General features: G+C 40.8%; 1 long non-coding RNA gene and 1 pseudogene across 2 annotated transcripts in view; both read left to right on the top strand.

The window, feature by feature from the left end:
- LOC138844064 (uncharacterized) overlaps positions 1 to 25,256 on the top strand; it is an 87,443-nt gene that overhangs the window by 26,068 nt on the left and 36,119 nt on the right. For both annotated transcript variants that reach the window (XR_016214182.1, XR_016214183.1), the window contains exon 2: positions 4,622 to 4,748. This is a non-coding gene — a long non-coding RNA (uncharacterized LOC138844064). The remainder of the gene's footprint in view (positions 1 to 4,621; positions 4,749 to 25,256) is intronic.
- Positions 8,336 to 9,912, top strand: LOC100354184 (protein tyrosine phosphatase type IVA 1-like; annotated as a pseudogene).

Genomic DNA, 25,256 nt, shown 5'->3' with positions numbered 1-25,256 from the left:
AGTGGTAGGGGAAATTATATATGGAGGCAGAGGGTTAAAAAAATGAAATCTGGTCATTTGCAACAATATGAAGGAATCTGGAAAACATGCTGAGTGAAATAATCCAGTCCCAAAGGGACAAATATCCTATGTTCTCCCTGATCAGTGACAACTGAGCACCAAAAAGGAAACCTGTTGAAGTGAAATGGACACTATGAGAAACAGTGTCTTGATCAGCCCTTGTCCTGACTGTTGATGTACAACTTAATACTTTATCCCTTTTAGTATTTTTTTGTTCTACTTAATAGTATTGGTTGAACTCTTTAATTAACACACAATTATTCTTAGGTGTTTAAATTTAACTGAAAAGTGATCCCTGTTAAATATAAGAGTGGGACTAAGAGAGGGAGGAGATGTACAGTTCGGCACATGCTGGATGAAGCTCCAGGGTCCTGGCTTCAGATCTGCGCAGCTCCAGCTGTTGGGGCCATCTGGGGAGTGAATCAGTGGATGGAAGACCCCCCCCGTCCACCGCGCGCGCGCCTCTGCCTCTCTATAACACAGTCTTTCAGATAAATAAATAAATCCTTTAAAAAAAAACAGAAAACATTAGGGATAAAATATTATGTGTATTTTAACGTGTGCTGTTTACTTTCTGTCTACCCCAAATCATTATACACAAATTTAAGGACAATGACAACTCTTAATAACCTAATTAACAAAGCCAATGCACATTGCATGCTGGTCACTAAACAACTACACCAACTTTCATTGGGGTACCTTACTTTTGTAAGACATTTTAAAAAAAAACACTTACTTAAAATGATCATTTTCTGGTTTGTTCAGACAGTGGAGACTGCACCCACCATCATGGCCTTTTAGCATAAAACTATCTTGGGGAGAGGAACACGAGGCTACTCTGTATGGTAGTTTATGATTGGGAAAGGAAGGGATTAGATGCAAATACACAGAGGACCAATTTAAAATCATCACGTCCAATATTCACCTGTCAGGCGCTGGGCTTTAGGGGACTCGCGGCCGTCTTCCCTGGGGTGACTGGCGCCCCACAACTGGGGGTCTGAGTTCTAGAATTTCTCTCCAGCGTCGACAGAAGCCATTAGCGCCCGGAGCCTGCGTCGGGGCACAGCTGAGCTAACAGACTGGCAACAGTGCACTGAGTCAGTGCGTTCGGACAGAGACTGAGGGAGACTCCACCCTGCCACCCTTGGCCTGCAGGCCCATTCCCACTTTACCCGCTGCTGGGATGCGCCTCCCGGGAGCGCCTGGCCTCTCGAACCGCATCACTGGGGGGAACTCGGGCCAGCACAGCCTAGCCTTGCCAGGAGCGGTTGAGGCATTACCCTAGGTCGAGTCGAGCTCCCTGCACCGCGACCAACCAACCCTATGCAGCCGGTGCCACAGGGACCCCAGGAGACTCTATAATGCCATCACCCCCAGAGCTGTGAACTGCAGTGGAGGCACGGGCGGCCCAGCTGCCAGGGAGCTGCCCGCAGCTTGCCCTCGGCAACTTCAGGTGCTCGGCGCGGGCCGGGGCGCAGAGGGCGGGGAGCGGGCTCAGATTCCAGGGACCGGGCCAGGGCCGCGCGGGCCAGGCCGTTGGTGGAGCGAGTGGCGGTACGGGCTGCTGCGGGCCGCAGGGTGGCCAGGGGTCCGTGAGTGGGCAGGGCCGGGCGCCGCTGCGGAGCCCTCTGGACTGCTGGGATCCTGTCCAACCAGGCTCCCAAAGTTCCTGAGGAGATGTTCTGGGAGGTCAAGTATTACGCGATGGGCCACATCAACCCGCAGGTACAGCGTCCGCGTCCCCATCCTGTCCCTGCTCCGCTGCGGGCGCGTGCCTGGGCGCCTGTGAGGTCCCGCCAAGGGCCACCAGCCTTGGTGGTGGTGGGGGCCGGGGGTGCAAGGCGCTCGCTTGGGTCCTAGGCAGCCAAGAGGAGGGGACAGGGACCAGCTGCGGTGATGTTGGGGGAGGGGACCAGGGGGACGGAGGGGATGGAGGGGCTTTCGCCTCGTCCCCTCCTTAGAGCCGCGGGCCCTGGCCGAGTGTCCCCCCACTTCCCCAATCCCGGAGCCCCGAACCTGGGTTTGGCGCCCTGGTGCTGATCCTCTCAGTCTCCCACCTGAATGGAGCAGTGTCCTTTTGGAGCTGGGGGAGCCCCGTGCTCAGCCACTGCCTTGGCCCTCGGTGTCCTATTCCTCTCTTGGGAGCCTGCTCCACTTTGCAATGCATCCTCACCCTACCGGGTCTGTGGTCTTAGATTAAGATGAGGCTGTTTGAGGGTGACTAGGAGACTGGTGAGGACAGGGAATCCTGGGAGGTGTAGCTTTCATCCCCAAGCAGGGGAGGGCACACTGCTGTGTGGTTTCTGCCAGGCAGCTCCAGTCCTGTGTGGTGCTGAGAGCATTTAGGGCACACCAGCCTGTGTCCTTACATGTGGGGGCCGGCATTCATATTCCTTGATTTTCCTAATTGGGTGAATTATAGAAGAAGTGTGGAAAATACTCTGGTATTGTGATCGCTTTGAGCATTTTAATGTTCTCACGCACCAGAGGATGTTGTGGGTTCTCCTAAGTAATATTATCTGTTTAGTCATTAGGCTGTTGTTCTTCCATGGTAGGAATGTGTCTTAGTTGAGGATTACCTTCAGGTCAATCTTCAGACTACTTCCTCTAGAAAGTTTCAGTGCACAATTATGTTGCTTTGGCTGTCCCATCAGCAGGGCTAACCCTGCAGGGATGCCGAGTGATCAGAATTTAGGCATTGGGTGGGAGACACAAGTATTGAGTGATAAATTTGGCTCCTACAGGAAGACTTGTGGAAGGCTGATTGTTCTTGGCCTTCTAAAGGCTTGTACTTGTCTTCTTAGATATTACAATACTAAACTCCCATGGATCCTTTTTCCTCAGTAACTAGGGTAAAGAGAGTAATGGCTTTGAATTTGAAGAGTTAGACAAGTGCTGAGCCCAGTGTGATCCAAATGAGTACTTGTAATACAGTAGCTTTTCCCATAGTGGCCATTTGAGGGGTGCACCAGCAGAAAAAAGAAGACCTTTCTCTCTGTTTCTCTCTGTCTCTCTCTGTCTCTCTCTCACTGCCTAATTCTGCCTGTCAAACAAAACAAAACAAAGAAACAGTGCTTCTTGCCAGATGTTACACAGGGCAGCAAGAGCAGGGCACCCAAACTAAAGCAGGTGCTTGCATTCCCTGCTTGTGCTTTCCTTCCTCCCTCAGCACTCCCATCTTGACCTTTCTTTGGTGCCTATGCCCCTTCCAGTCGCCATGTCTTGCTAATTCTCTTACATCATCCTTCTCCCCAGTGACATTCTTTAGTTCAGTTAGTTGCCTCTTTATTGATCTCCTGCCACCCCACCCCAGTGTGTTCTTTTGTGGTCATCTTTTTTTTTTTTTTTTTTTTGGAAAGGCAGAGTTAGAGAGAGAGAGAGAAAGGTCTTCCCTTTTCCATTGATTCACCCCCCAAGTGGCCGCTACAGCCAGCATGTTGCGGCCAGCGCGCTGCGCCGATCCGAAGCCAGGAGCCAGGTGCTTCCTCCTGGTCTCCCATGCAGGTGCAGGGCCCAAGCACCTGGGCCATTCTCCACTGCACTCCTGGGCCACAGCAGAGAGCTGGACTGGAAGAGGAGCAACTGGGACAGAATCCGGCGCCCCAACTGGGACTAGAATCCGGGGTGCCGGCGCCAAAGGTGGAGGATTAGCCTAGTGAGCCGCAGCGCCGGATATATAATCTTTCTTTATAATCTGCCACTTCCCTGCTATCCCCTGGCTCATGTAGATAGCTGGGAATGAACTGCAGGGTTTTTTTTTTTCATAACGCATAAGAAATATTTATGGTCTGATTCGTGTATATCAAGGACTTGTCCGGGACCTTGGATGTTGTTTCCTGCTAACATGCATATATTTTGCTTGACTGACACTTACTACATTTCTAAGGATTCTACACAGATATGACCATCTCCTCATCTGGAAAGTTTCCCCAGTTTTGAAACTACCCGACCCCTACCTTTAAGTTGGAGATTCAGGAGTGTCTGCGCAGCTCTGTCTTAAGGATGGGCTTAACCTAGCTACTGGGCTCCAAGAGCCTCTGCTTGTTGATGAATTAGGATTTGCAGCTTTGTTGTTGTTGTCACTAAATGCTTCTTTGGCATATTATTCAGAGTAAAATGCTGTTAATTCTGTGCAGGGAATATCGTGTGTTTCCCAATAATTTTTTTTTTTGACAGGCAGAGTTAGACAGTGAGAGAGAGAGAGAGACAGAGAGAAAGGTCTTCCTTCCATTGGTTCACCCCCAAAATGGCCACTACGGCCGGCGCACTGCACCGATCTGAAGCCAGGAGCCAGGTGCTTCCTCCTGGTCTCCTATGCAGATGCAGGGCCCAAGCACCTGGGCCATCCTCCACTGCACTCCCGGGCCACAGCAGAGAGCTGGACTGGAAGAGGAGCAACCGGGACAGATCCCGGCACCCCAACCAGGACTAGAAGCTGGAGTGCTGGCGCCGCAGGCGAAGGATTAGCCTAGTGAGCCGTGGTGCCAACCCCAATAATTACTTTTACAAATTAAAAAAGCGTGATATTTTCCATTTTAATTTCTATATTTTTGTTTTTTAGGTTATTCAGCTTCTGAAAGCTGGAAAAGCCAAGGAAGTCTCCTACAATGCATTAGCCTCACGCGTGATTTCAGAGGATGGGGATAATCCAGAGGTTGAAGAAGCTCAGGAAATCACCTGTGGTTAAGGTTGGTACTAATTTAATTAATTCTATATTTCTTTATCATATACATATGGTTTTTTAAGAAGATTTACTTATTTTTATTTGAGAAGCAGAGTTACAGACAGAAAGGGAGAGTCAGAGAGAGAGAGACAGAGAGAGATCTTCCATCCACTGGTTCACTCCCCAAATGGCCGCAATAACCAGAGCTGTGCTAATCTGAAGCCAGGAACCAGGAACTTCCTCTGGGTCTCCCACATGGGTGCAGGGACCCAAGCACTTGGGGCATCTTCCACTGCTTTCCCAGGCCATTAACAGAGAGCTGGATTAGAAGTAGAGCACCTGGGACTCGAACTGACGCCTCTTTGGAATGCCAGGGACATGTATGGAGGCTTAACATTTATACCACAATATCAGGTACATATCTTGAAAGCAATATATTGAAGTTTCGGTGTAGCTCTTCTCAGAATCTTTGCAAAAGCCGTGCTGTATTTGCAGAGTTGCCAGATGAATAAGGTCCCTTGACATTTCAATTCCTTCCTCTTCCTACAAGCTTTCTTTCAGACCATAGCCTGGAACTATTATCTCATTAACGTGACTTGGCATATCCCATCCCATGCAGATTTCATGATGATAGGTAAGAATGCATTTTCAGGCTTTGGTCATTATTGCCAGACCACCACAGCAGTGGTCTTAAAACTTTCTTACTCCAAACCCACTTTGGTAATAAATATTTTGAGCATACCTTCTGTTTTCTTAAAAGTTAAGTGCAAGTTAATTTATATTATTTAAAGTATATATGTGTGTGTGTGTATATATATTTGTGTGCATATATGTATATATGTGTTTACACACACACATATATATAAAAATATATAATATATAAAAATTGCCCAAACTTAAATGTAAAGGAATAATAAAAGGAAATACCAGTAAGTATGTGTTAATTTGGGAATATTACATTAGAGCATAGAATGAAATTGTCAGATGTTGCAACGTATAGAGTCACTGAATATGACGGCTACAAATGCAGATTGAGGCTCATATCCCACAAGAGGAACTGCTAGCTGGGAGGTGACATTTCAGAATGGTGATCAATCCTTGGTAAAGTTCTGAGCTAAACAAAGCAGTCTTCTTTCATTTTACACATTAATTGTATTCCTGGCAGTCAGTATGTAAAAGGTTGCATAAAAATACCCATAACTTTAACAGTTATTAGTTAGTCTCTATTGTTACCACTGTTTTGTCACTCTTCTAAATCTCCATCCCACTGTTTTTGCCTTTTGTTATAGTATTTCAAAATGAAGGCCAGACATATTTCATCTGTACCTATTACAGCATTCCAGCCTGCCTGTAGTTTGTGGTAGCACCTGTATTGTTCAGGGACCATCCTTTGACAGTATAGGGTAATGGGATTTTTCAGAGCTGATCCAGCAGCTTGAATTTACTCTTGAGGTATGGTCGACCTTAATATCTTATAAGATGAGATAATTTTTCAAAAGTAAATGTTATCTAGATATGTAGTAATTAATCAACCTGAGTTTTGGAATTCATAAAAAGTCTACCAGTTAGAAGTAGTTGTGAAGGTTTACAGACATTATGTCTTTATTTTTTTTTTTATTTTTTTGGTTTCACTAAAGAGTAAACTCATGAATTTTGATTTGAAGTAGAGTTCCAGAAGAGAACAGGTTAGGGGCTGAGTACATATTGGGGTCTGTAGAGTTTATTACAGCCAAGGAAGGAGCCAGTATTTCTGAGATAAGTCTGTCTACTTGTATAGAAGACCTTAGAATTATTGTAGTTGCAATCTGGTATTTTTCTTAAAATTCTCTGTAATTATACTATTATCCTATATGGAAAGAGAATTAATACTTGACCCCATTTTCAAGTCTGGACACTCTAAATTTTTTTTGGAAAATGTCCATTATGTTCACTTTGGATAGATTATCAAATAAGGACACATCAAAATCACGTCTGCCTCATGGTTAGCCATAGGCTCAGTGTTGGGCATACAGGAAGTTCCCAGTATTACTTTGAATTTTAGAAATCAGAGCTTTAGAACTAGGAAGGATGATCGTGGAAATAATGTATGCCAACCTTTGTTTTAAAAAAAGAAACTGAGGCTCAGAATTATCTTGCCTGAGTTCACAAAGTTAATGGTGATAATAAAACTAGTGTTCCAGCTCTTCTGTGAAGAATTTTTAGAACTTAATTGCATTAATTTTCATTCTAAAACAGACACGACATTTTAAATTTGATTTTAAAATAATTGCTGTACTCTGTGTGTATATGCATGTATGAGTTTACCTAGGTGTATATATTTAACTGGCTATTAGAGGTCAAATATTTTCCTGCATGAGTAATTATTCCCATTTAATGATATAAATGGAGAGATTGAGTTTTAAAGGTCCTTTACAAAAAATTACTCAGTTCTTTCTGTATTTTCCATGTCTCTCTAGTCCAGTCTGCCCTGCCCTCTTCTTTGGTCGTCTAAAGTCTGTCTCTCTCCTAAAGGGGGTTGGGGGGGGGGGGTATCCAAGCAGGCAAATAGAGTGTGTGTGTAGTGAAGTACAGGTTGCACTAATCTTATTTCCTTGTAATCTTAATAACTATGAAACAGTGTAAATGGTTTTTTTCCAGAGTCATGTCAGATTTTTTTTTTAAATCACTGCCTGCCTTTCTCAGGTAAGCATGGTTATAGTTAGTCTTGTATTGTTTACACTCAGATTGGATTTATGACATATTAACCAGTTTTAGAGACACTAGTTACAAAAGTGACTATATTCAATATGACTTATGACACACTTACAATAATTTAAATATCCATGCTTTTAAGATTTAAAGTTTTTTAGGCGTGCAAATAGTCTTTATATTTTAAAGAAATTATAGAGATTTAAAGCATGAATATGAAAAAATATTAAAAAGGAAATTAAAAGATGACAAGAAAAACTCAGTCAAATCTGTATTCAAATAATTTTCTTAATAAATAAAGGGTTCTTAGTGGAGTGCAGTGCCCCCTCCATTGCCTGCATTGCTGCTACCGCCCCAAGGCAACCACCTCCGCCCCTTGTCCTGCATCTGCTGCTACCGCCTGTGTCGTCGCCCCCTCGGGACCGGCTGTATGATTAGGCCACAATCTTCAATGAGTAAACATATTCCTCAGTTCTGCGGTGTTCTTGGTCACACATTTATCGGGTTTCTGAAGGGCAGTGGGGACCACTGCCAGGCACAGCACGACCTCTATGCAGACAAGTGAACTGGAGAGATCCCTTACCACTCCACCAAGAAGCCCCCATAAAAGTGGTTAACCTGGACACAGAAGTGTGGAGTTGAAACCCACATGGAGCATTTTTCTGGAGTTCTGACCTGGATGGGGTAAACCTCAGTGCACTTCCTTTCTATTGCCTCAGTATTACTGGACTGAAGAATTGCTGCTTCTCGTTAGGAGGTTCATTTCATTTCCCATTACTCCCAACTTCATACTTAAAGCACTGAGAATCACAAGTGCAAGGTAGTGACGTAGACTTCAGTTTCTTTGCATAATTTCTGTATTCAGTTTTTAAAAATTCTTTCATAATCCTATTAAGTGTTTTTTAAGTAAAGTAACATGGCCCAATGAACTGCCCAGCTCCTGTGGAAGTCACATACAAGAACATGAGATTTCTTATTACACATAATCCAACCAATGCAACATTAAACAAATTTTGAGGAACTCAAGAAACATGGAATTACCACAATAGTAAGAGTATATGGCTGGTGCCGTGGCTCACTAGGCTAATCCTCCACCTTGCGGCACCGGCACACCGGGTTCTAGTCCTGGTCGGGGCTCCAGATTCTGTCCCAGTTGTCCCTCTTCCAGGCTGGCTCTCTGCTGTGGCCAGGGAGTGCAGTGGAGGATGGCCCAAGTGCTTGGGCCCTGCACCCCATGGGAGACCAGGATATGTACCTGGCTCCTGCCATCAGATCAGCGCGGTGCGCCAGCCGCAGCTGTCTCTCTGTCTCTCTCTCTCACTGTCCACTCTGCCTGTCAAAAAAAAAAAAAAAAGAGTATGTGAAGCACCTTATGACACTACTCTTGTGGAGAAAGAAGGCATCCATGTTCTCGATTGGCCTTTTGAGGATGGTGCACCACCAGCCAACCAGATTGTTGACAACTAGTTAAATCTTGTAAAAATTAAGTTTCCTGAAAAACCTGGTTGTTGTATTGCTGTTCATTGTGTTGCAGGCCTTGGGAGAGCTCCAGTGCTTGTCGCTGTAGCATTAATTGAAGGTGGAATGAAATATGAAGATGCAGTACAGTTCATAAGACAAAAGTGGCAAGGAGCTTTTAACAGAAAACAACTTTTGTATTTGGAAAAATATTGTCCTAAGATGCGGCTGTGCTTCAAAGACTCCAATGGTCATAGAAACAACTGTTGCATTCAATAAAACTGGGGTGACTAATGTTATTGCCTTGGCGGTAGAACTGTTTAGCATTTAAAATGTGCTTATGCTTTGTACCAATTGACCTTTCCTGAAATCATGCAATATTGAGTTGTATCTTAAATCTATTCCCATGCCAGAATCTTATCCATATGTAAGAAATTTAGAAAGATTAGGTGCCAAAATACCCAGCACAATACTTGTATGTTTTTAATATCATACAGAATTAAAATCACAGGAACTATGAACACTCTAGACCTTAACGTGGTTTATTCCTTCAGTCATTTCTAACATTGAAACTAGGGACTATATGGTTGGTTATTTGCCTGCCCACTTTATCTTTACATCTCCCACATTCATAGCAGTGTACATCAGGTTTGCTTAACTACTGATTTTTTTTACCAAGTCTTATGATTATTTAATGTCTCTATAAATCTTTGGGTGTTAATATAAAACCTCCATTTTGGGCTGGTGCCGCGACTCACTAGGCTAATCCTCCGCCTGCGGTGCAGGCACCCCGGGGTTCTAGTCCCGGTTATTGGCACCAGATTCTATCCCAGTTGCTCTTCTTCCAGTCCAACTCTCTGCTGTGGCCCAGGAGTGCAGTAGAGGATGGCCCAGGTGCTTGGGCCCTTCACCCGCATGGGAGACCAGGAGAAGCACCTGGCTCCTGGCTTCGGATCAGCGTGGTGCACCGGCCGCAATGGCCACTGGGGGGTGAGCCAACGGAAGAGGAAGACCTTTCTCTCTGTCTCTCTCTCTCTGACTGTTCACTCTGCCTGTCAAAAAAAAAAAAAAAAAAAAACCAACAACAACAACAAAAAAACCTTCATTTTGAAAATCTACATTGTACAGAAGCACATGTCTTTAATGTCTTCAGACAAAAAAAAAAAAGCCTTACAGTAGATGTTTGCACTCTGAGGTGCAGCTTAACAGGGAGCTCCTGAGAAAAGAATGGGATGTGACTATTAAATATTTTAGTAAAATGTTGCCTTTGCCTTATGCATAACATGTAGAATATGCTCCTTTTTAAAAAGGATTTATTTATTTATTTGAAAGAGTTACACAGAGAGAGCAGAGGAAGAGAGAGAAAGAGCCCTTCCATCCAATGGTTCATTCCCCAATTGGCCACAACAGCCAGAGCTGCGCCGTTCCGAAGCCCGGATCCAGGAGCTTTCTCCAAGTCTCCCACATGGGTGCAGGGGCCCAAGCACTTGAGACATCTTCTAGTGCTATCCCAGGCCATAGCAGAGAGCCTGATTGGAAGAGGAGCAGCCAGGTCTCAAACCAGTGCCCATATGGGATGCCAGCACTTCAGGCCAGGGAATAAACCCGCTGAGCCACAGCATGGTTCCAGAATATGCTCTTTAATTTTTTAGAGGTAGAGATGCTTTGTTATTGTAGCTTAAAATTCTTACTCACAATATTTCTTAAATTCTTGTAATTTTTTCCATACTTATCAAAAGTTGTTTACCAACTTATTTTTGTTTGAAGTGTAATTTTTTTTCCTTTCCACCCCTTGCAAAAGAAAAGTCGGTTTCTGCTATTGGGTTTCTGAACTGAGCAGACATCTAATATTTTATATGCCTTTTGAGCTGTGTAACTTAATATTTGCATACTTGATAATTTATTATGTAATTGATAAAATGGTGATGTAGATTGATGTTAGTTCAACCATATATTTATACTGTCTGGGAATGTGTGGTTATAGTTCTGTGGGAGAATAATCTGTCAGTGTTCACCAGCTTGTAAAAACTTAGTGCGAGAGCTTAAACACCTAAATAAATAAATAATGAAATGCATTTATCATCATTGAGATTATTTTGCTTAAACATAACTTATTTTGCAGAAAATAAAGTGAATTGCACTTTGCTTAATGCCACTGGATGTAAAGTGTGTCCTTGTTTTTGTTTTGATTTTTTTTGTTTGTTTTTTACAAATAAAGAGTTAAATGAAGTCAACATTTTAGTAAGTTTGTTAGCAAAACTTGTTAGGATAGTAACCACTGTTAAATACTAAAAGTGCTTTTTATATATTATAAACTTTAGTTTTTTAAGGGTATAGATACTTTGGAATCAATTGTATGCTAAAGAGGAGTGGAATAGTAGAGAAAGGCCTTGATTTTTTTAAAGCTCATCCATATTAGTGGTTATACAACTTCTGAACCTCAGTTTCCACATTTGCAACTTAATATTTCCAGACTTAAGTTAGTTTCAGCAGTGTTTTATACATGAATACTGAATATTAGCTTTGATAATCTAAGATATACTTCCTTTCACATAATTCTTGTTAGCCTAAATACACTTAAAAATGTAAAAGACTCAAAATTTAAGTCAAAAGTGGTCTTCCACTTGGGGTTTAAGTAATTTACTTCCATATCTTCAGGCCAGTTTAGTTAGCATTCTGTTCTTGAAATCCCAAGGAGAATGGAGGCCCTTGGCTTTTTAAATCTTAGGTCATTTATGATTGGGTGTAGCTATTTAACCTTGGCTGTTTTTAAATTTTTTTAAATGTAGCCTACTCTTTTTTTTTTTTGACAGGCAGAGTGCACAGTGAGAGATAGAGAAATGTCTTCCTTTTTTCCATTGGTTCACCCCCCTCAATGGCCGCTGTGGCCAGCCCGCTGTGGCTGGCATACCGCACCAATCCAAAGCCAGGAGTCAGGTGCTTCTCCTGGTCTCCTGTGCGGTTGCAGGACCCAAAGACTTGGGCTATCCTCCACTGCACTCACGGAATATAGCCTACTCTTAAGAGGATCATTTTGTGGGATTAATTACTGAATGATACACTATTATGCCACAACCCAACCCGTAGAACAGCATAGCTGTAAAGAGAGGAGATACCATCATAATTAATGGGAAATATCATTTTAAAATTGAAAAGTTGAATTAATTAGTGTTGATTTTCTATATATGGTGTTAAAATCAATTTACTTTATAAACCTTACCTGTATAAGTATATACCATGATATTTCTGATGTGTCGTTGCGTTCTATTGGCCAGAATTTTATTGAGGATTTTTCATATATGTTCATCAGGGAAATTGGTCTGTAATTCTCTTTCAATGCTGCCTCTTTTTCAGGTTTAGGAATTAAGGTGATGCTGGCTTCATGGAAAGAATTTGGGAGGATTCCCTCTTTTTCGGTTGTCTGAATAGTTTGAGAAGAATTGGAGTTATTTCTTCTTTAAATGTCTGGGAGAATTCAGCAGTGAATCCATCTCGTCCTGGGCTTTTCTTTGTTGGGAGGGCCTTTATTACTGATTCAATTTCTGTCTCAGCTATGGATCTGTTTAGGTTTTCTGTTTCTTCCTGGTTCAATTTAGGTAGGTTGTATGTGTCCAGGAATCTATTCATTTCTGATAGATTTCCATGTTTACTGGCATACAACATTTTGTAGTAATTTCTATTTGTTTTGTTTATTTTTTTTATTTTTTGACAGGCAGAGTGGACAGTGAGAGAGAGAGACAGAGAGAAAGGTCTTCCTTTGCCGTTGGTTCACCCTCCAATGGCCGCCGCAGGCAGCGTGCTGCAGCCAGTGCACCGCCTGATCCGATGGCAGGAGCCAGGTACTTATCGTGGTCTCCCATGGGGTGCAGGGCCCAAGTGCTTGGGCCATCCTCCACTGCACTCCCTGGCCACAGCAGAGAGCTGGCCTGGAAGAGGGGCAACCGGGACAGAATCCGGCGCCCTGACCGGGACTAGAACCCGGTGTGCCGGCGCCGCAAGGTGGAGGATTAGCCTAGTGAGCCGGGGCGCCGGCCTGTAATAATTTCTGATGATTCTTTTTATTTCTGTGGTGTCTGTTGTTACATTTCCTTTTTCATCTCTGATTTTATTGATTTGGGTCTTTTCTCTTTTTTAGTTAGTTGGGCCAATGGTGTGTCAATTTTGTTCATTTTTTTTTTTCTAAAAACCAGCTCTTTGTTTTGCTGATCTTTTGTAATTTTTTTTTTTTGGATTCAATTCTGTTGATTTCTTCTCTAATTATAATTATTTCTCTTCTCCTACTAGATTTGGGTCTGGTTTGCTGCAGATTTTCTAGATCCTTGAGATGCAATGAAAGCTCATTTTTTTGGTGCCTTTCCAATTTCTTGATGTAGACACCTAGTGCTTTAAACTTTCCTCTTAACACTGCTTTCGCTGTAGCCCATAAGTTTTGATATGTTGTGTTGTTATCCTCATTTACTTCCAGAAAGCTTTTGATTTCTCTTTTGATTTCTTGAATGACCCAGTGTTCATTCAGGAGCATGTTGTTTAGTCTCCATGTGTTTGCATATGCTCTAGAGATTCCTGAGTTGCTAATTTCTGGCTTCATTCCACTGTGGTCTGAAAATCTGCATAGTATGATTCTAATTCTTTTAAATTTGCTGAGACTTGCTTTATGGCCTAGTATGTGGTCAATCCTAGAGAAGGTTCCATGTACTGCTAAGAATGTGTATTCTTTAAGTGTAAAATGAAAAGTTCTGTAGATATCTGTTAGATCCATTTGGGCTATAGTGTCGATTAAATCTGCTGTTTTCTTGATGATCTTCTGTCAGGTTGATCTGTCTATTTCAGAAAGTGGAGTATTGAAGTCCCTCAATACTATTGTATTGGAGTATAAGTCTCCCTTTAAGTGCTTTAACATATCTGTAAATAAACCAGTGCCCTGTAATTAGGTGCATATATGTTTATAATAGTTAGATTTTCATGTTGAATTGATCCCTTAATCATTATATAGTGCCCCTCTTTGTCTCTCCTAACAGTTTTTGTGGTAAAGTTTATTTTGTCTGATATTAAGATGGCTATGCCAGCTCTTTTTTGGTTTCTGTTGGCATGGAATATCTTTTTCCAACTTTTCACTTTCAGTCTGCATGCATCTTTGTTGGAAAGGTGTGTTTCTTGTAAGCAGCACATACATTGGTTTTGTTTCTTAATCCATTCAGCTAGTCTGTGCCTTTTAACGGGAGAGTTGGGGCCATTTACATTCAATGTAACTATTGATAAGTAGTGACTTTGCCCTGCCATTTTCCCAAAGTTATTTCTAATATATGCTTTGAACATCTTGTGATCTTTTACTGGGAGGTTTTCTTCCTTTACCTTCTTTCGTATTGATGGCCGTGTTTCTGTGTTTCTGTGTATAACACATCTTTAAGCATCTGTTGCAGGGCTGGATGAGTGGTGACAAATTCTTTCAATTTCTGTTTGCTGTGAAAGATCTTTATTTCACCTTCATTCACAAATGAGAGCTTTGCAGGATATAATACTCTGGGCTGGCAGTTTTTCTCTCTTAGTACCTGGGCTATGTCTTGCCATTCCCTCCTAGCCCGTAGGGTTTCTGATGAGAAGTCTGCTGTGAGTCTAATTGGAGATCCTCTGAGAGTAATCTGACGTTTCTCTCTTGCACATTTTAGAATCTTTTCTTTATGTTTCACTGTGGTGAGTTTGGTTACAACGTGTCATGGTGAGGATCTCTTTTGGTCATGTTTATTGGGGGTTCTATGTGCTTCCTGTTCTTGATGTCTCTGTCCTCCAAACCTGGGAAGTTTTCTGCTAGTATCTCACTAAAAAGGCCTTCTAAACCTTTCAGAGTTCCCTTCAGGAACTCCTAGAACCCAAATGTTGGGTTTTTAATAGTATCCTATAGATTCCTAACAATACTTTTTAGATTTCTAATTTCCTCTTATTTTCTTTGGTTTGAGTGTACACTTTCCTGTGCTCTGTCTTCTAAGTCCAATATTCTCTATCTCACTGATTTTGTTTTTAAGGCTCTCAAATGTGTTTTTCATTTGTTCAAACAGTATTTTTCACTTTGTGTTTCTACGTGGGTGTAAACTGTTGAAATCTTTACTTAATATATGCTAAACTGATCTTCTGTATATAAAGAGAATTGAAAATGAATCTTGATGTGAATGTAAGGGGAGAGGGAGCAGGAAAGGGGAGGGTTGCGGGTGGGAGGGAAGTTATTGGGGGGGGGACATTGTAATCCATAAGCTGTACTTTGGAAATTTATATTCATTAAATAAAAGTTAAAAAAAGAAACTTATATAAATATACAATAGTCTAGATACACAGCCATTTTTAATTGTTTTAATAAAATATGTAAAGACTGGAAACGTATTAAGTAGAAAGAATCAGGATATATTTACAGTATTATACAACCAAACATGTTAGGGTATATCTAAAAGGTGGGACTACAATAGTAGTAATGATTAATTTGGGAGAGTGAGATAAATATTTCTTTGTTGTATTTTAGTCTTGTACCCTCTAGCTAAGAAAAACCTAAATGCATGATAAAAATGCTTATAAAAAACAAATAGTTATTACTCAAACTTGTTTTAAAATTACATGGAATAATTTGTTTAGCATGATTGGTCATTTGACAGGAAAAGGTATAACAGAGGTTGTACCTATTTCATTTGACCTGATTGGCCTAGTCCTATTTGGTTATTTTGGGGCTCTGAGGTAGTGGTGCTTTGAGAAAATACTCAGTCTTCTATTGCTACACAAGACTTTAAGGAGGTATATCAAAGACACAGAGTAAGATGGAAAAGAGTTTACTGTCTCATTTTCTCCTCACACCTTTGGGATAGAGGGTTAGGGAAGTGGGAATATTTGGTTTCACATTGTTACACTGAAGGCCAGACTCAACTTTTGGTACACATACTGCCAGTCTGAATTTGCTCCCTTCTTGTCCAACATTAAGTAAGTAGGTGATCTGTGGTTACTATGTTTTGTTTCTGTGTCTTATAAATTTTGGACCTTCATTAAAATTATAAAACCCTGGTTTTTTTTTTGTCAGTTTGATAGAGATCTTTAAAAAGGAAAATTGGCTATTCTTTTTTGTTTTAGTAGGAATTTTGTCAGTATTTTGTCGGTGTTTTAAAAAAATCTACTACAAATGTATATTTACATTATAATCTTTAAAGTTGTCTTAAATGAAAACCTTTTAATACTGGGTGCAATGATTACTTGTAATTTTTATTTTCTGTATACTTCTCTGTATGTTCCAAATTTACGGTCAGCATATCAGAAAAGCTCTAAAACTGAAAACAGCTTCTTAGGATTATTGCTTATGCAGAAATAGTACACTTTAGCCACAAGGTAAACTGTTCAATTAATTTTATTTGCATTGATTGGATTTCTGGGTTTCAGAGACTCAGCCCACTGTTCATTCATAAAGGTTCAAACACAATGAGAAAAGGGAGTAGAAGAAGGGTTGTGCTGGGTTGGGATAGGTCAGGGAAGCCCAGTGGCCATTTTCCCAAGATTGAGGTCACAGTGACATGAGGTTTACTGGACTTGAGTTACAGAAATATGTAAGAAAATCAAACGTGAGAGTGTAAGATGATGATAGGGTTTTTTTTTTATCTTTTATTTAATGAATATAAATTTCCAAAGTACGACTTATGGATTACAATGGCTTCCCCCCCCATACCGTCCCTCCCACCCACAACCCTCCCTTTTCCCACTCCCTCTCCCCTTCCATTCACATCAAGATTCATTTTCGATTATCTGAATATACAGAAGATCAGCTTAGTATACATTAAGTAAGGATTTCAACAGTTTGCTCCCACACAGAAACATAAAGTGAAAAATAATAGATGATTTTTTTTAAATGATGATGAAATCAGATCAGACCTATTGTCATGTTTAATCCCAGTGAGAGTCAAGTTGGGAGTTGATAATTTCTTTTTTTTTTTTTTACAGAGGGTCAGTTTAGTATACATTAAGTAAAGATTTCAACAGTTTGCACCCCCATAGAAACACAAAGTGAAATATATTGTTTGAGTACTCGTTATAGCATTAAGCCTCAATGTACAGCACATTAAGGACAGAGATCCTACATGAGGAGTAAGTGCACCGTGACTCCTGTTGTTGACTTTACAAATTGACACTCCTGTTTATGGCATCAGTAATCTCCCTCTGCACCAGTTATGAGTTTCCAAGGCTATGGAAGCCCCTTGAGTTCTCCGACTCTTATCTTGTTTAGACAAGGTCATAGTCAAAGTGGGGGTTCTCTCCTCCCTTCAGAGAAAGGTACCTCCTTCTTTGAAGACCTGTACTTTCCACTGGGATCTCACTCGCAGAGATCTTTTGCCAGAGTGTCTTGGCTTTCCATGCCTGAAATACTCTCATGGGCTTTTCAGCCAGATCCGAGTGCCTTTAGGGCTGATTCTGAGGCCAGAGTGCTATTTAGGACATCCGCCATTCTATGAGTCTGCTGAGTATCTCACTTCCCATGTTGGATCCCTCTCCCCTTTATTTATTCTATCGGTTAGTGTTAGCAGGTACTAGACTTGTTTATGTGCTCCCTTTGACTCTTAGTCCTTTCATTATGATCAATTGTGAACTGAAATTGATCACTTGGACTAGTGAGATGGCATTGGTACATGCCACCTTGATGGGATTGAATTGGAATCCCCTGGTATGTTTTTAACTCTACCATTTGGGGCAAGTCAGCTTGAGCATGTCCCAAATTATACATCTCTTCCCTCTCTTATTCCCACTCTTATGTTTAACAGGGATCACATTCAGTTAATTTTCAACACTTAAGAATAACTGTGTGATAATTACAGAATTAAACCAGTCATATCAAGTAGAACAGACAAAAAAACTACTAAGAGGGATAATGTATTAAGTTGTTCATTAACAGTCAGGGCTATGCTGATCAAGTCACCATTTCCCATAGTGTCCATTTCACTTCAACAGGTTTCCTTTTTGGTGTTCAGTCAGTTGTCACCGATCAGGGAGAACATATGGTATTTGTCCCTTTGGGACTGGCTTACTTCACTCAGCTTGATGTGTTCCAGATTCCTCCATTTTGTTGCAAATGACTGGATTTCATTGTTTCTTACTGCGGTATAGTGTTCTAAAGAGTACATATCCCATAATTTCTTTATCCAGTCTACCGTTGATGGGCATTTAGGTTGGTTCCAGGTCTTGGCTATTGTGAATTGTGCTGCAATAAACATTAGGGTGCAGACCGCTTTTTTGTTTGCCACTTTAAATTCCTTTGGGTAAATTCCAAGGAGTGGGATGGCTGGGTCGAACGGTAGGGTTATCTTCAGGTTTCTGAGGAATCTCCAGACTGACTTCCACAGTGGCTTGACCAGTTTGCATTCCCACCAACAGTGGGTTAGTGTCCCTTTCTCCCAACATCCTCGCCAGCATCTGTTGTTGGTAGATTTCTGTGTGAGACATTCTAACAGGGGTGAGGTGAAACCTCATTGTGGTTTTGATTTGCATTTCCCTGATTGCTAGTGACCTTGAACATTTTTTCATGTGCCTGTTGGCCATTTGGATTTCCTCTTTTGAAAAATGTCTGTTGAGGTCCTTGGCCCATCTCTCAAGTGGGTTGTTGGTTTTGTTTTTGTGGAGTTTCTTGATTTCTTTGTAGATTCTGGTTATCAACCCTTTATCAGTTGCATAGTTTGCAAATATTTTTTCCCATTCTGTCGGTTGTCTCTTCACTCTCCTGACTGTTTCTTTTGCAGTACAGAAACTTCTCAATTTGATGCAATCCCAATAGTTGATTTTGGCTTTGACTGCCTGTGCCTCCCGGGTCTTTTCCAGAAACTCTTTGCCTGTGCCAATATCTTAAAGGGTTTCTCCAATGTTCTCTAATAACTTGATGGTGTCAGGTCATAGATTTAGGTCTTTAATCCATGTTGAATGGATTTTTGTGTAAGGTGTAAGGTAGGGGTCTTGCTTCATGCTTCTGCACGTGGAAATCCACGTGTGAATGGGATTGATCTTAGCAGTTCTTTCTCAGTCATGGCATTGCTTGTGTAAACAAAGGCTGTTGATTTTTGTGCATTGATTTTATATCCTGCCACTTTGCCAAACTCCTCTATGAGTTCCAATAGTCTCTTAGTAGAGTTCTTTGGATCCTCTAAGTACAGAATCATATCGTCTGCAAAGAGGGATAGTTTGACTTCTTCCTTCTCGATTTGTATTCCTTTGATTTCTTTTTCTTGTCTGATGGCTCTGGCTAAAACTTCCAGAACTATGTTAAATAGCAGTGGTGAGAGTGGGCATCCCTGCCTGGTGCCAGATTTCAGTGGAAATGCTTCCAACTTTTCCCCATTCAATAGGATGCTGGCTGTGGGTTCTTTATAAATTGCTTTGATTATATTGAGGAATGTTCCTTCTATACCCAATTTGCTTAGAGTTTTCATCATGAAAGGGTGTTGAATTTTATCAAATGCTTTCTCTGCATCAATTGAGATAATCATATGGTTTTTCTTTTGCAGTCTGTTGATGTGGTGAATCACATTGATTGATTTGGGAATGTTGAACCATCCCTGCATACCAGGGATGAATCCCACTTGGTCTGGGTGGATGATTTTCCTGATGTGTTGTTGTACTCTATTGGCCAGAATTTTATTGAGGATTTTTGCATCTATGTTCATCAGGGATATTGGTCTGTAATTTTCTTTCAGTGCTGCATCTTTGTCTGGCTTAGGGATTAAGGTGATGCTGGCTTCATAGAAAGAATTTGGGAGGATTCCCTCTTTTTCGATTGTTCTGAATAGTTTGAGAAGAAATGGGATTAGTTCTTCTTTAAATGTCTGGTAGAATTCAGCAGTGAATCCATCTGGTCCTGGGCTTTTCTTTGTTGGGAGGGCCTTAATTACTGTTTCAATTTCTGTTTCAGTTATGGGTCTATTTAGGTTTTCTATGTCTTCATGGTTCAATTTTGGTAAATTGCATGTGTCCAGGAATCTATCCATTTCTGATAGGTTTTCCTGTTTGCTGGCATACAGGTCCTTGTAGTAATTTCTGATGATTCTTTTTATTTCTGTGGTGTCTGTTGTTAAGTTTCCTTTTTCATCTCTGATTTTATTGATTTGGGTCTTTTCTCTTCTTTTTTTAGTTAGTTGGGCCAATGGGGTGTCAATTTTGTTCATTTTTTCAAAAAAACAGCTTCTCGCTTGGCTGATTTTTTGTAATGTTTTTTTTTTGATTCAATCCTGTTAATTTCTTCTCTGGTTTTAATTATTTCTCTTCTCCTACTAGATTTGGGTTTGGTTTGCTGCAGTTTTTCTAGGTCCTTGAGATGCGCTGAAAGCTCATTTATTTGGTACCTTTCCGATTTCTTGATATAGGCACCTATTGCTATAAACTTGCCTCTCAATACTGCTTGCTGTATCCCAGAAGTTTTGATATGTTGTGTTGTTGTCTTCATTTACTTCCAGAAAGTTTTTGATTTCTCTTTTGATTTCTTGAATGACCCAGTGTTCATTCAGGAGCATGTTGTTCAGTCTCCATGTGTTTGCATACTTTCTGGGGTTTCCTGAGTTGCTAATTTCCAGCTTCATTCCGCTGTGGTCTGAGAAGCTGCATGGTATGATTCTAATTCTTTTAAATTTGCTGAGACTTGCTTTATGGCCTAGTATGTGATCAATCCTAGAGAAGGTTCCATGCACTGCTGAGAAGAATGTGAAGTCTGTAGATGTAGGGTTGAAAGTTCTGTAGATATCTGTTAGATCCATTTGGGCAATAGTGTCGATTAAATCTGCTGTTTCCTTGTTGATCTTCTGTCTGGATGATCTGTCTATTTCTGAGAGTGGAGTGTTGAAGTCCCCCAGTACTATTGTATTGGAATCTAAATCTCCCTTTAAGTCCCTTAACATATCTTTTAAATAGACCGGTGCCCTGTAATTAGGTGTATATACATTTATAATAGTTACATCTTCCTGTTGAATTGAACCCTTAATCATTATATAGTGTCCCTCTTTGTCTCTCTTAACAGTTTTTGTATTAAAGTTTATTTTGTCTGATATTAATATGGGTACACCTGCCTTTTTTTTGGTTTCTGTTGGCATGGAATATCTTTTTCCAACCTTTCCCTTTCAGTCTGCATGCCTCTTTGTTAGAGAGATGTGTTTCTTGTAGGCAACAAATAGTTGGGTTGTGTTCTGTGAGCCAGTCAGCCAAACGGTGTCTTTTAACTGAAGAATTCAGACCATTAATGTTCAATGTGACTATTGATACGTAGTGACTTTGCCCTGCCATTTTCCCGGAAATATTTTCTAGTATATGCTTTGAGCTTCCCATGCTCTTTTACTGGTAGGTGTTCTTCCTTTCCCTTCTTTCATATTGATGGCCGTGTTTCTGTGTTTCTGAGTGTAGCACATCTTTAAGTATCTTTTGCAGGGCCGGACGAGTGGCCACAAAGTCTTTCAATTTCTGTTTGCTATGAAAGGTCTTTATTTCACCTTCATTCACAAATGAGAGCTTGGCAGGATATAATATTCTGGGCTGGCAATTTTTCTCTCTTAGCACCTGTGCTATGTCTCGCCATTCCCTCCTAGCCTGTAGTGTTTCTGATGAGAAGTCTGCTGTGAGTCTGATTGGAGATCCTCTGAGAGTAATCTGACGTTTCTCTCTTGCACATTTTAGGATCTTTTCTTTATGTTTCACTGTGGTAAGTTTAATTACCACGTGTCGTGGTGAGGATCTCTTTTGGTCATGTTTATTGGGGGTTCCATGAGCTTCCTGTACTAGGATGTCTCTGTCCTTCTCCAAACCTGGAAAGTTCTCTGCTAGTATCTCACTAAAAAGGCCTTCTAATCCTTTCTCTCTCTCCATGCCTTCAGGAACTCCTAGAACTCGATTGTTGGTTTTTTTAATAGTATCCTGTAGATTCCCAACAATATTTTTTAGATTTGTAATTTCCTCTTCTTTTCTTTGGTTTGACTGTATGTTTTCCTGTGCTCTATCTTCTAATTCCGATATTCTCTCTTCTGCTTCACCCATTCTGTTTTTACAGCTTTCTAATGTGTTTGTCATTTGATCTATTGAGCTCTTCATTTCATTCTGATTTCTCTTCACTATCACACTTTCCTTTTCTACTAGTTTCTGAGTTTCATTTTGATTCTTCCTTAAAATTTCATTTTCACGAGAGAGATTTTCAATCTTGTCCAATAAGGATTTCTGTAGTTCAAGGATTTGCTTTTGAAAACTTCTAAACGTTCTTATCATAAATTTTTTGAAATCCGTATCTTGCATTTCTTCTATCTCATCATCTTCATAATCTTGGTTTGGGGTGTTTTGTTTATTTGGAGGCATCATAGTGTCATCGTTGATCTTGTTCCCTCGATTTCTGTGTTTGTTACTTGGCATAGTTAATTCTTCTTGCGTCACTGTGCGTTTTTTTTTTTTATTTTATTTTATACTATGTCCATGTTAAGTGGACTGCCTGCTGTTGGAGGAGCCTTGGAGGCCTGAGATGGGTGCGGGCTGAGAGCTCTGCTTGGTTCTTCCTGGTTAAGGGTGTGCAAAGGTGACACCCTCAGGTTATGTGTGGTAAATCTCTCTCTTTAAATTTATTTATTTATTTATTTATTTATTTATTTTATTTATTCAGGGGGTAAGTAACACCGCACCGCACGGCTGTGCAGAATTGATGGTATTTAGCTTCCAGTCTCTGGCTTATACCCCCAGAGTCCCTTTAGGCTCCTCTGGACTCCCACTGGGTTGCCTAGGCTACTGAATTGTAGTGACTCAGTTCCTTAGCTCTCCCAGTTGATATGTAAATCCAGAGAGGGGGCCTGCTCTTTGTCTCTTGGGAATTCTTCAAGCCTTGGGGCCTTGCAACCTTTGCAAGGTTAGGGGGAAGAGAAACCCCGAAGGTATTTTTTTCCTTCTTTCCGGTAGTGAGTTTGCTGCACTTTCCGGCCCCCCTCTAGATTTGGGATTGTATAACTAGAAATTTTGAAAACAAAATTGTTCAAGGAAATTTTCCAAGTTGCTTTCAGTCTGAGTCAATACTGTCATTTTATTTGAGAGCACTAATACACGATGTGGAAGACAGGAGTGTGCAGTTGATGTCAGAGGCACTAGAGTAAGGTATGGAGCAGAAAGCTGATGCAAACCTTGCCTGGACAAGAGTATTCCATTTATGGAATCTTTTTTTTTTTTTTTTGACAGGCAGAGTTAGACAGTGAGAGAGAGAGAGAGAGAGACAGAGAGAAAGGTCTTCCTTCCATTGGTTCACCCTGCAAATGGCCGCCACGGCTGGCACTGCGCCAATCCAAAGCCAGGAGCTAGGTGCTTCCTCCTGGTCTCCCATGCAGGTGCAAGGCTCAAGCACCTAGGCCATCCTCCACTGCCCTCCCGGGCCACAGCAGAAAGCTGGCCTGGAAGAGGAGCAACCAGGACGTAATCCGGCGCCCAACCAGGACTAGAACCCGGGGTGCCAGCACCGCAGGTGGAGGATTAGCCAAGTGAGCCATGGCACCGGCCCATTTATAGAATCTCTGAAACTAATCAAAAGTGATCCATAAATGCATGCTGTTCAGCATGCTGGTTTCCAGGCAAAATAAATGTTGAGCTGATGAATTTAGTTATAACTTAGCATTAGCTTGCTGCACTGTCCAGGAAGAAAACTTTTCTGTGAAAACTTACAATATGATTCTTAAAATTAAGTGAAAAATTTGTTTGGTTCATAGCAATTTCAGAGATAAATAATATGCTTTGGTTAAATAATATAAAGTTTCTATTTATATCAACATTGATTTATAGTTCAATTAAATCACTTAATTTTATATAAACTGGTTGAAAGAAAAGTGAAATGTTATAACTTTTGGGTAAATATTTCTGAGAAATCAAAATTATAATGTGAGAGGTGGTACGTGAGTAGACTAGGCTCGTCAAAGCTGCACATTGTGATTAGACTCCTTAGTTCTGGAGCTTTAATTCAAGGTTTGTTTTCCCTCTGACAATATTTTGTTGACAAAATATTGATAACTCTTTGGATTTCAGTATCAAATATATATTTAAAGTATACTGACTTAAGACCAGATTTTTAAGTGTATAACTAAAATGAAATATTTTAAAAAGTGATTTAGGGAAACCCATGTTAAGTCAGTAAGTATTTTAATTTGGCTTTATTTAATCAAAAAGGCACTTAAGTAATTTTATTTGGCTAAAATGTGCTTGTGAATAAGATGACAAATATGTTACATAATTATTTTTAGAAAAAGCTAATACTTGATGTTTTTTAAAAACAGTGTTAAATAAGATATTATATAGGCACTGTGTATGTGTACAGTAGTTATTTTCAATTTGACAAAATAATGGTTTATTTTTTTTAAGATGTTTTTAATTTATTTGTAAGGCAGAGTTACAGAGAGGAGAGACAGAGAGAGGTCTTCTGTCCTCTGTTCCACTTCCCAAATGGTCACAATGGCCAGGGCTGAGCCAGGCCAAGCCAGGAGCCTGGAACTCCATATGGCTTTCTGAAGTGTATGGCAGGGGCCCAGATACTTGGGCCATCTTCTGCTATGATCCCAGGCATATAACATGGATCTGAAGTGGAGCAGCAGGGACTTGAACAAGTACTCATATGGGATTCTGGCTCGTAAGTGAGGCTTAACTCACCTTGCCATAATGCCAGCGCCAATGTAATGGTTTAATATTGTCTCATGCATTTCATCTACTCATTATTTTTTACTTTATTTATAGACTAGGAAATTCTTTTTTAATTTTCTAATTTTATTTTCCCAATTTTCAAAGGACCAACTCAATATAGAGAAAAGAGGACTACTATGATAGTGCCTATTGCTTTTCTTCATGAATGATAAGTACTTTTAAAAGCAGACTTTGTATTTACTGATAATAAAACTAGCAGTAATAGGCACTATGACTGAGTACTTGTGAAGTGCCAGTGTCTCAGCTCATAACATGCTATGAAGTAAGTACTTCTGACACCAGGAAGAAGCAAACATAGAAACCTTTCACCCCTGTTGGTACTGAATTACTCTTATCTACAGGAGTATTATACTGTTGGTAAATTATTTTAAAATATTTATTTGTTTTACTTGAAATGCAGTTACAGAGAGGGAGAGGCAGAGGCAGAAAGAGAGAGAAATTTTCCAACTGTTGGTTCATTCTGCAAATTGCAGCGATGGCTGGAGCTGGGCTAATCCAAAGCCAGGACCAAGGAGCTTCTTCCCGGTCTCCCATGTGAGTGCAGGGGCCCAAGGACATGGGCCATATTCCACTGCTTTCCCAGGCCATAGAAGGCAGCTGGATTGGAACTATAGCACCCAGAACTCAAACAGGTGCCCATATGGTATGCTGTCACTGCATATAGTTGCTTAACCCACTACACCACAGCACCTAC

Source organism: Oryctolagus cuniculus, chromosome 10 (genome assembly GCF_051225735.1).
Source record: "Oryctolagus cuniculus isolate XC-2025 breed Fujian yellow rabbit chromosome 10, ASM5122573v1, whole genome shotgun sequence".
Taxonomy (NCBI): domain Eukaryota; kingdom Metazoa; phylum Chordata; class Mammalia; order Lagomorpha; family Leporidae; genus Oryctolagus; species Oryctolagus cuniculus.
This window is presented reverse-complemented; position numbering and strand designations above follow the sequence as displayed.